The 6,660-nt window shown below is 36.8% G+C and overlaps 2 long non-coding RNA genes across 2 annotated transcripts; both read left to right on the top strand.

Moving 5' to 3' along the window:
- The first annotated feature begins 289 nt into the window (after window positions 1–289).
- LOC107675889 (uncharacterized) lies at window positions 290–3,801 on the top strand. Its single transcript, XR_001632653.1, has 3 exons — window positions 290–403; window positions 1,881–1,999; window positions 3,732–3,801. It is a non-coding gene; the product is annotated as an uncharacterized LOC107675889 (long non-coding RNA).
- A 1,529-nt stretch (window positions 3,802–5,330) lies between these two features.
- LOC107675890 (uncharacterized) lies at window positions 5,331–6,165 on the top strand. The gene is made up of 3 exons (XR_001632654.1): window positions 5,331–5,401; window positions 5,801–5,851; window positions 5,929–6,165. It is a non-coding gene; the product is annotated as an uncharacterized LOC107675890 (long non-coding RNA).
- Window positions 6,166–6,660: the final 495 nt, after the last annotated feature.

The following is a 6,660-nucleotide window of genomic DNA, read 5'->3' as shown; positions in this document are numbered from 1 at the left end:
CAATTGTAATGTGATCTTAATATTACAAAAATTAAGTTGATCATATAGTTTTAATAAAAATCTAATTGAAAAAACATCCATACATTGTATAATATCTCAAGACCTTTTATACAGTTTCTCCTGATATTATGCTATCAGATTGGTGCATAATGCTTTTACTGAGCAGGCCCTGCTTCTTTAGAACAGAAATAGTTCCGTCAGGGGTTAAGCTGTAGAGAGCACTCCAAAGATCATTATTTGAGTCCTCATTGAGCACACCTGCTGGCATTAAACTACTCACTGCCGTAATGATAGGTTCAATCAAACCTCCAAACTCACCTCGAATCACTCAGTAAATAGACCCCATTCTGATGTTTTCTACCGCCAAACAAGGGAGACAAAAGCTGCTGCTCTTAATTCACAGGTAAGCCTTTTACCGGTGTTGCTACAGCCTGCATTTAACTGACGGAGTGACTCAAGCTTTTGCCAAGGCTCATTTTTGGCTATATAATGGTGTCTGAAGATCCCTCCGAGTCCATTGTGACGAACGGGGGTACGTTATGATCATTTAGAGAAAAAAACGGAAATGTCCCAGAGGGCTTTAATCTTTCTTCATTATTTCCCCATTATGGATAAATGCTCTCTGAGGGCCTCTTTCTGGTTATAAATGAAACACTTTGACTCCTTCTCCATCCCTCGTTCTCCCGCCTGCACACCTTTCACCCTTTGCTTTCATCTTTTACTTTGGGATATTACTTTGGGCAGCGGTGTGTATTCCACTTGCAGATAGAAGGATAATTAAGTTGATAAACAGGGGTTGAATGGTGTTAAGTGTTAAGGGAGTGGGGAGAAGCTCTCTTCTCTATTACTGATGGGGTATTACCACATATACATTGAACCTGATATATAAGTCACTGAATGTCATTTGATGATGGTACCTGTCAGAAAACAAGATCATATGGATCAACAAAGCAGCTATTTGATGGGGTGGCATTGAAATGACCTCATAGGCCTTAATGAAACTGCTATTTTTTTCACAAAACTGCCAGTGTTTCCTATCATGCATATAATATGTATTCATGCATATAACATAGTCTGCTTTTACTCTGTGCTTGGTAAATAAAAACTATGATGTGTAACTATGATGAATAATTTTTAGAGTAATATTTACTAATGCAAAGATCTGCAACCTTTTTCCAGTAAAATTGATAAATGTCAGTGCAGTTTTTATTAAAATACTGTTGCATTTTAAGTTTAGCCTATTATAGCATGCCTTTATGGTACTGTATTAATGTTTATATAATTTAATGCATTATTTATAGTTTTTTATATTTATACATATGCTTTCTTGTACCTTTACGTTTTTATATTTAATTTTATTTAATGTCTAATGTTTTAATGTGTGAGTAACAATTAAGTATTTAGCTGAACTAGCAAATCTTTTTAACTTTAGATTTGATTTGAAATTATGGGTGGGTAATCTGACAGTTTTGTGTTGTGATTGGTCTTGAAGATGTTCACAATTTTCTTTTCAAACGAATCGTAGAGATTGTGACCAAATATGTCCTATTTATGTATGTATGTTAACATAGACGTGCCTCTTTCAGTTGACAGGACTAAGGACTAAGTTATTAACATGTTAGAGAAACATCAACCATGGCAAAATCCATAATAGATATGGACATCAAGTTTCTTCTACAGATGTCATTGTAAAGTACATTTTTCTCTCTTTTTGTCATTAGGTATTTTCATTCATTTCGATACTTAAGAGCCAGGAAGAGCAGGAAGAAAAATTCATACGTGCCTTTGCCAGGCTCTTCAAATTAATTTAAACACACTTTTCTTCATAATCATGCTATATATATCTCAATGCTGTTTTCTGACATTCTCTTTTTTGGTAGATGAGAAATGGGCAAAGCATTCCATTCATTCCTTTTCTTATGATGACTGATTGCAAAAGGCTTCCTTGCACATGTTCTGCTGAGATGAGGAGGAGGAGGAGGAGAAGGAAGAGAAAATGGTAAAAAAAAAAAAGTCTATTTCAGATGTCTTGATGGAACTTTTTTGTTCTGTGCACTTGTACATTTTTGTCCATGGGGGTGGCTGGCTTGTGTAATTCGATAAATCCACAATGGAAGCAGTTTAAACTACTTCAAGAACATTTGCAGCTACCTGACCACTTTAATACACTGCTTTAATAGTTTCTCCATTCCATGGCCATTTGAAAACTTTGTTTTTGGTTTTGGTTGCCAGGTGGCGTGGAAGTTGTACAATGCTGGTTTAAAGCACCTGAAGCAAAACTGGTGTTTTAACCTTTTCTATGTAGTGTTCTACATATAATGCAATGGTTTTCAAAGTGGTGGCCACAAGGGATCACAAAACATTTGAGAAGAAACCATTCAGGTTTTAAAAACTGTGTTTTTATGGCAATCATAGTGCGCTTATATTAATGAGTTAAAGGGATAGTTCACCCAAAAATGAAAATTCTGTCATCATTTAGTCACCCTCATTTCGTTCCAAACCTGTATGAGTTGCTTTCTTATGTTGAACATAAAAGAAGATATTTTGAAGATTGCTGGTAATCAAACAGTTGGTGGTTGCCATTGACTTCCATAGTAGGAAAAAAAATACTATGGAAGTCAATGGCAAAAACCAACTGTTTGATTACCAGCAATCTTCAAAATATCTTCTTTTGCGTTAAACATAAGAAAGCAACTCATACAGGTTTGGAACGACATGAGGGTGAGTAAATGATGACAGAATTTCCATTTTTGAGTGAACTATACCTTTAAGTGGTAATCTCAGATACAATGTCAACTTAATATATAAAATATTTTCCAGTTAATATTTTTGCAATTTAGTTTTGTACAATCACAATATAAAGGCCAAATGTAATTGTCTTTATAATAGCACAGTTTTTATATTTTTCTCAAAACATTTGTTTTTTAGAAAGTTGGGATGCAAAGAGACCATCATATTTGAGGTCTTTGGCCTCAAAAAGTAAAAAGAAAAATCCTTCCTCTAATGTGTGGGGAAAGCAATGGCAAACAAATTTATATTGTTGAACTACTGCAGTTGTGAGAGTGAAGTTGTGCTTGTAAATATATGAATGAGTTATAGTCAAGAGTTCATACTCGAGGCCAACAACCTCAATAGCAATAGAGCAATTCATTGTAACGCTTTAGTCGTTTTCAAAAGTAACATCAACACAAGTGTAGAGATGCTATAGTTTAGTGACCGGAGTGTTTTTATAGAAGTTCAGAATGTGTCTGGTAATTTTGTGTAGCTGAGCATTAGTATCCTGCTCATTCTAGCAACGGCAGATCTACTGTTGTGTATTTATCCAGCAAGACCACAGCTGTGCCAATCAATCCCAGGAAAAACCCAATGAAATCCTCTCTTTTTATCCTTGAAAAACTGCATAATGAAGAACAAATCAAACCCGGCTCATCTGGAAAAAAAGAGAATCTGAATAACATTGGGAGACAAAAATAAAGCAAAGAAATTATTAAAACGGAATGACATGAAGTGAGTCTAGAATGTCAGAGAGAGAGCAACCGAGAGAAAAGGAAAGAGAAAAAAAGCAGTTCTTTGGATTAAGCATGCATTGGGGGAAAAAAAAGAGAAGAATCTAAATTCTCGGGTCCTAATCTCTTGCTCGAAGCGACGCTCTGTTAAGCCCTGGTTTGGGATGACAGGTCCCCCACCTGGACAAGCTTGGACAATGTCTCTGCAATGTCTCGTTTCTGCAGGAACAGTGAGCCACAGACGGCTAATCACGTCCGGAACCAAAAGCACCTGCCCTATCTGCCTCTACATTTGGTGAGGAATCTTTAAAGAGGATAAACCTCACTTTCATGCTTGTCTTTTATTCACGGTAAGTGCTTATCGAAACCGAGCTGTTGCCACTGCCCCGTGTTCCCTCCCACAAGCTCGGAGAATGCTTGACGTAAGTACAGCCAATCTGGGTAAATACGAATCTCTCCTTACTGTCACTGTTGGCATATTATGTCCCTGAGGGAACATTCTTTTCATAATATCATAAGCTGCTTAGCGGTGTGCTTCTATTTAAGGCATACATATTAATAGCTATAAGGAAATCATATTTGAACTGTTCCCTGCAATCAATGTCTTTAGGATTGCTGTTATACTTTGTATAAGAAGGTGCTAATAACTTGGAGGCTCTTAGACTGGGCGATCTAATCCCTTTGTATGATAAAGGCTTGCCATACTATGGAAGTCAATGGCAACCACCAACTGTTTGATTACCAGCAATCTTCAAAATATCTTCTTTTGCGTTAAACATAAGAAAGCAACTCATACAGGTTTGGAACGACATGAGGGTGAGTAAATGATGACAGAATTTCCATTTTTGAGTGAACTATACCTTTAAGTGGTAATCTCAGATACAATGTCAACTTAATATATAAAATATTTTCCAGTTAATATTTTTGCAATTTAGTTTTGTACAATCACAATATAAAGGCCAAATGTAATTGTCTTTATAATAGCACAGTTTTTATATTTTTCTCAAAACATTTGTTTTTTAGAAAGTTGGGATGCAAAGAGACCATCATATTTGAGGTCTTTGGCCTCAAAAAGTAAAAAGAAAAATCCTTCCTCTAATGTGTGGGGAAAGCAATGGCAAACAAATTTATATTGTTGAACTACTGCAGTTGTGAGAGTGAAGTTGTGCTTGTAAATATATGAATGAGTTATAGTCAAGAGTTCATACTCGAGGCCAACAACCTCAATAGCAATAGAGCAATTCATTGTAACGCTTTAGTCGTTTTCAAAAGTAACATCAACACAAGTGTAGAGATGCTATAGTTTAGTGACCGGAGTGTTTTTATAGAAGTTCAGAATGTGTCTGGTAATTTTGTGTAGCTGAGCATTAGTATCCTGCTCATTCTAGCAACGGCAGATCTACTGTTGTGTATTTATCCAGCAAGACCACAGCTGTGCCAATCAATCCCAGGAAAAACCCAATGAAATCCTCTCTTTTTATCCTTGAAAAACTGCATAATGAAGAACAAATCAAACCTGCTCATCTGGAAAAAAAGAGAATCTGAATAACATTGGGAGACAAAAATAAAGCAAAGAAATTATTAAAACGGAATGACATGAAGTGAGTCTAGAATGTCAGAGAGAGAGCAACCGAGAGAAAAGGAAAGAGAAAAAAAGCAGTTCTTTGGATTAAGCATGCATTGGGGGAAAAAAAAGAGAAGAATCTAAATTCTCGGGTCCTAATCTCTTGCTCGAAGCGACGCTCTGTTAAGCCCTGGTTTGGGATGACAGGTCCCCCACCTGGACAAGCTTGGACAATGTCTCTGCAATGTCTCGTTTCTGCAGGAACAGTGAGCCACAGACGGCTAATCACGTCCGGAACCAAAAGCACCTGCCCTATCTGCCTCTACATTTGGTGAGGAATCTTTAAAGAGGATAAACCTCACTTTCATGCTTGTCTTTTATTCACGGTAAGTGCTTATCGAAACCGAGCTGTTGCCACTGCCCCGTGTTCCCTCCCACAAGCTCGGAGAATGCTTGACGTAAGTACAGCCAATCTGGGTAAATACGAATCTCTCCTTACTGTCACTGTTGGCATATTATGTCCCTGAGGGAACATTCTTTTCATAATATCATAAGCTGCTTAGTGGTGTGCTTCTATTTAAGGCATACATATTAATAGCTATAAGGAAATCATATTTGAACTGTTCCCTGCAATCAATGTCTATAGGATTGCTGTTATACTTTGTATAAGAAGGTGCTAATAACTTGGAGGCTCTTAGACTGGGCGATCTAATCCCTTTGTATGATAAAGGCTCGCCATGCCGAGAGTGGTTGCCAGATCGTGGACATGGTGCTTCAGAGGGTTAGTTCTTAACGTCGTACTCCAGCTCTGCACTCACCCGTGTTTTATCTGCTATTTTTTCCCTTTTTACCTCCCAGAAACCTGGCAACAAGCTGAAGAAGCAGCAGTAGATGTGTGAGGTTGCCCATTGAGTGCTTCGGACAGTGGATGATGACCGGTGTGACTACCAGGATTTTTCCTCCCTCTGCATCATACTCAAAAAAATGCTTGGTTTCTTGTATTCTGTCACAGACAAACCTTAATATTTGTAAGATAGAAAGCTATGTAACAAAAAGACAAATACACAGTTTGCAAAGCAATGTTAATAAACCGAAGCTCAGTCAGATGCTTGAATTAATTGGTTTTGTAGCGTCTGGACCAATCAATTAACGTTCTTAGAATTGACAGACAGTTGACCCTGAGAGGTCAAGTAAATATCTACAGCGGATCTAAATATTTATAATTAATTATAACTAGTTATGATTAATTATTCATATTTCCCCATGAGCTGATTCGCTACAGTTTGTATAGGTTTTCCATAATGGTGTTCATTGCAAGTGCCGAAAGAGCTTGTGAAAGTGGCTTTGACTTAAAATCATTAAAAGTACAATTCACAAATACTTAAAAACACACCTTCTATTATTAGGATTTATTTTTACATTTTATTTAATTTTCATAAAAAGAATCATTAAAAGATAATGACATTGTAGTAGTAATCTACTTTTTTAAAGATGTGTTTTTGGTTTCATGGGACAGGACAGAGAATTGACAAAGAAAAGTAGAAGATGGAGGCAGATGGGATTGGGTGTTGAGCTTCAGTTGCACGAAAC

This window comes from Sinocyclocheilus anshuiensis, unplaced genomic scaffold, assembly GCF_001515605.1.
Source record: "Sinocyclocheilus anshuiensis isolate Anshui unplaced genomic scaffold, SAMN03320099.WGS_v1.1 scaffold2603, whole genome shotgun sequence".
NCBI lineage: Eukaryota > Metazoa > Chordata > Actinopteri > Cypriniformes > Cyprinidae > Sinocyclocheilus > Sinocyclocheilus anshuiensis.
This window is presented reverse-complemented; position numbering and strand designations above follow the sequence as displayed.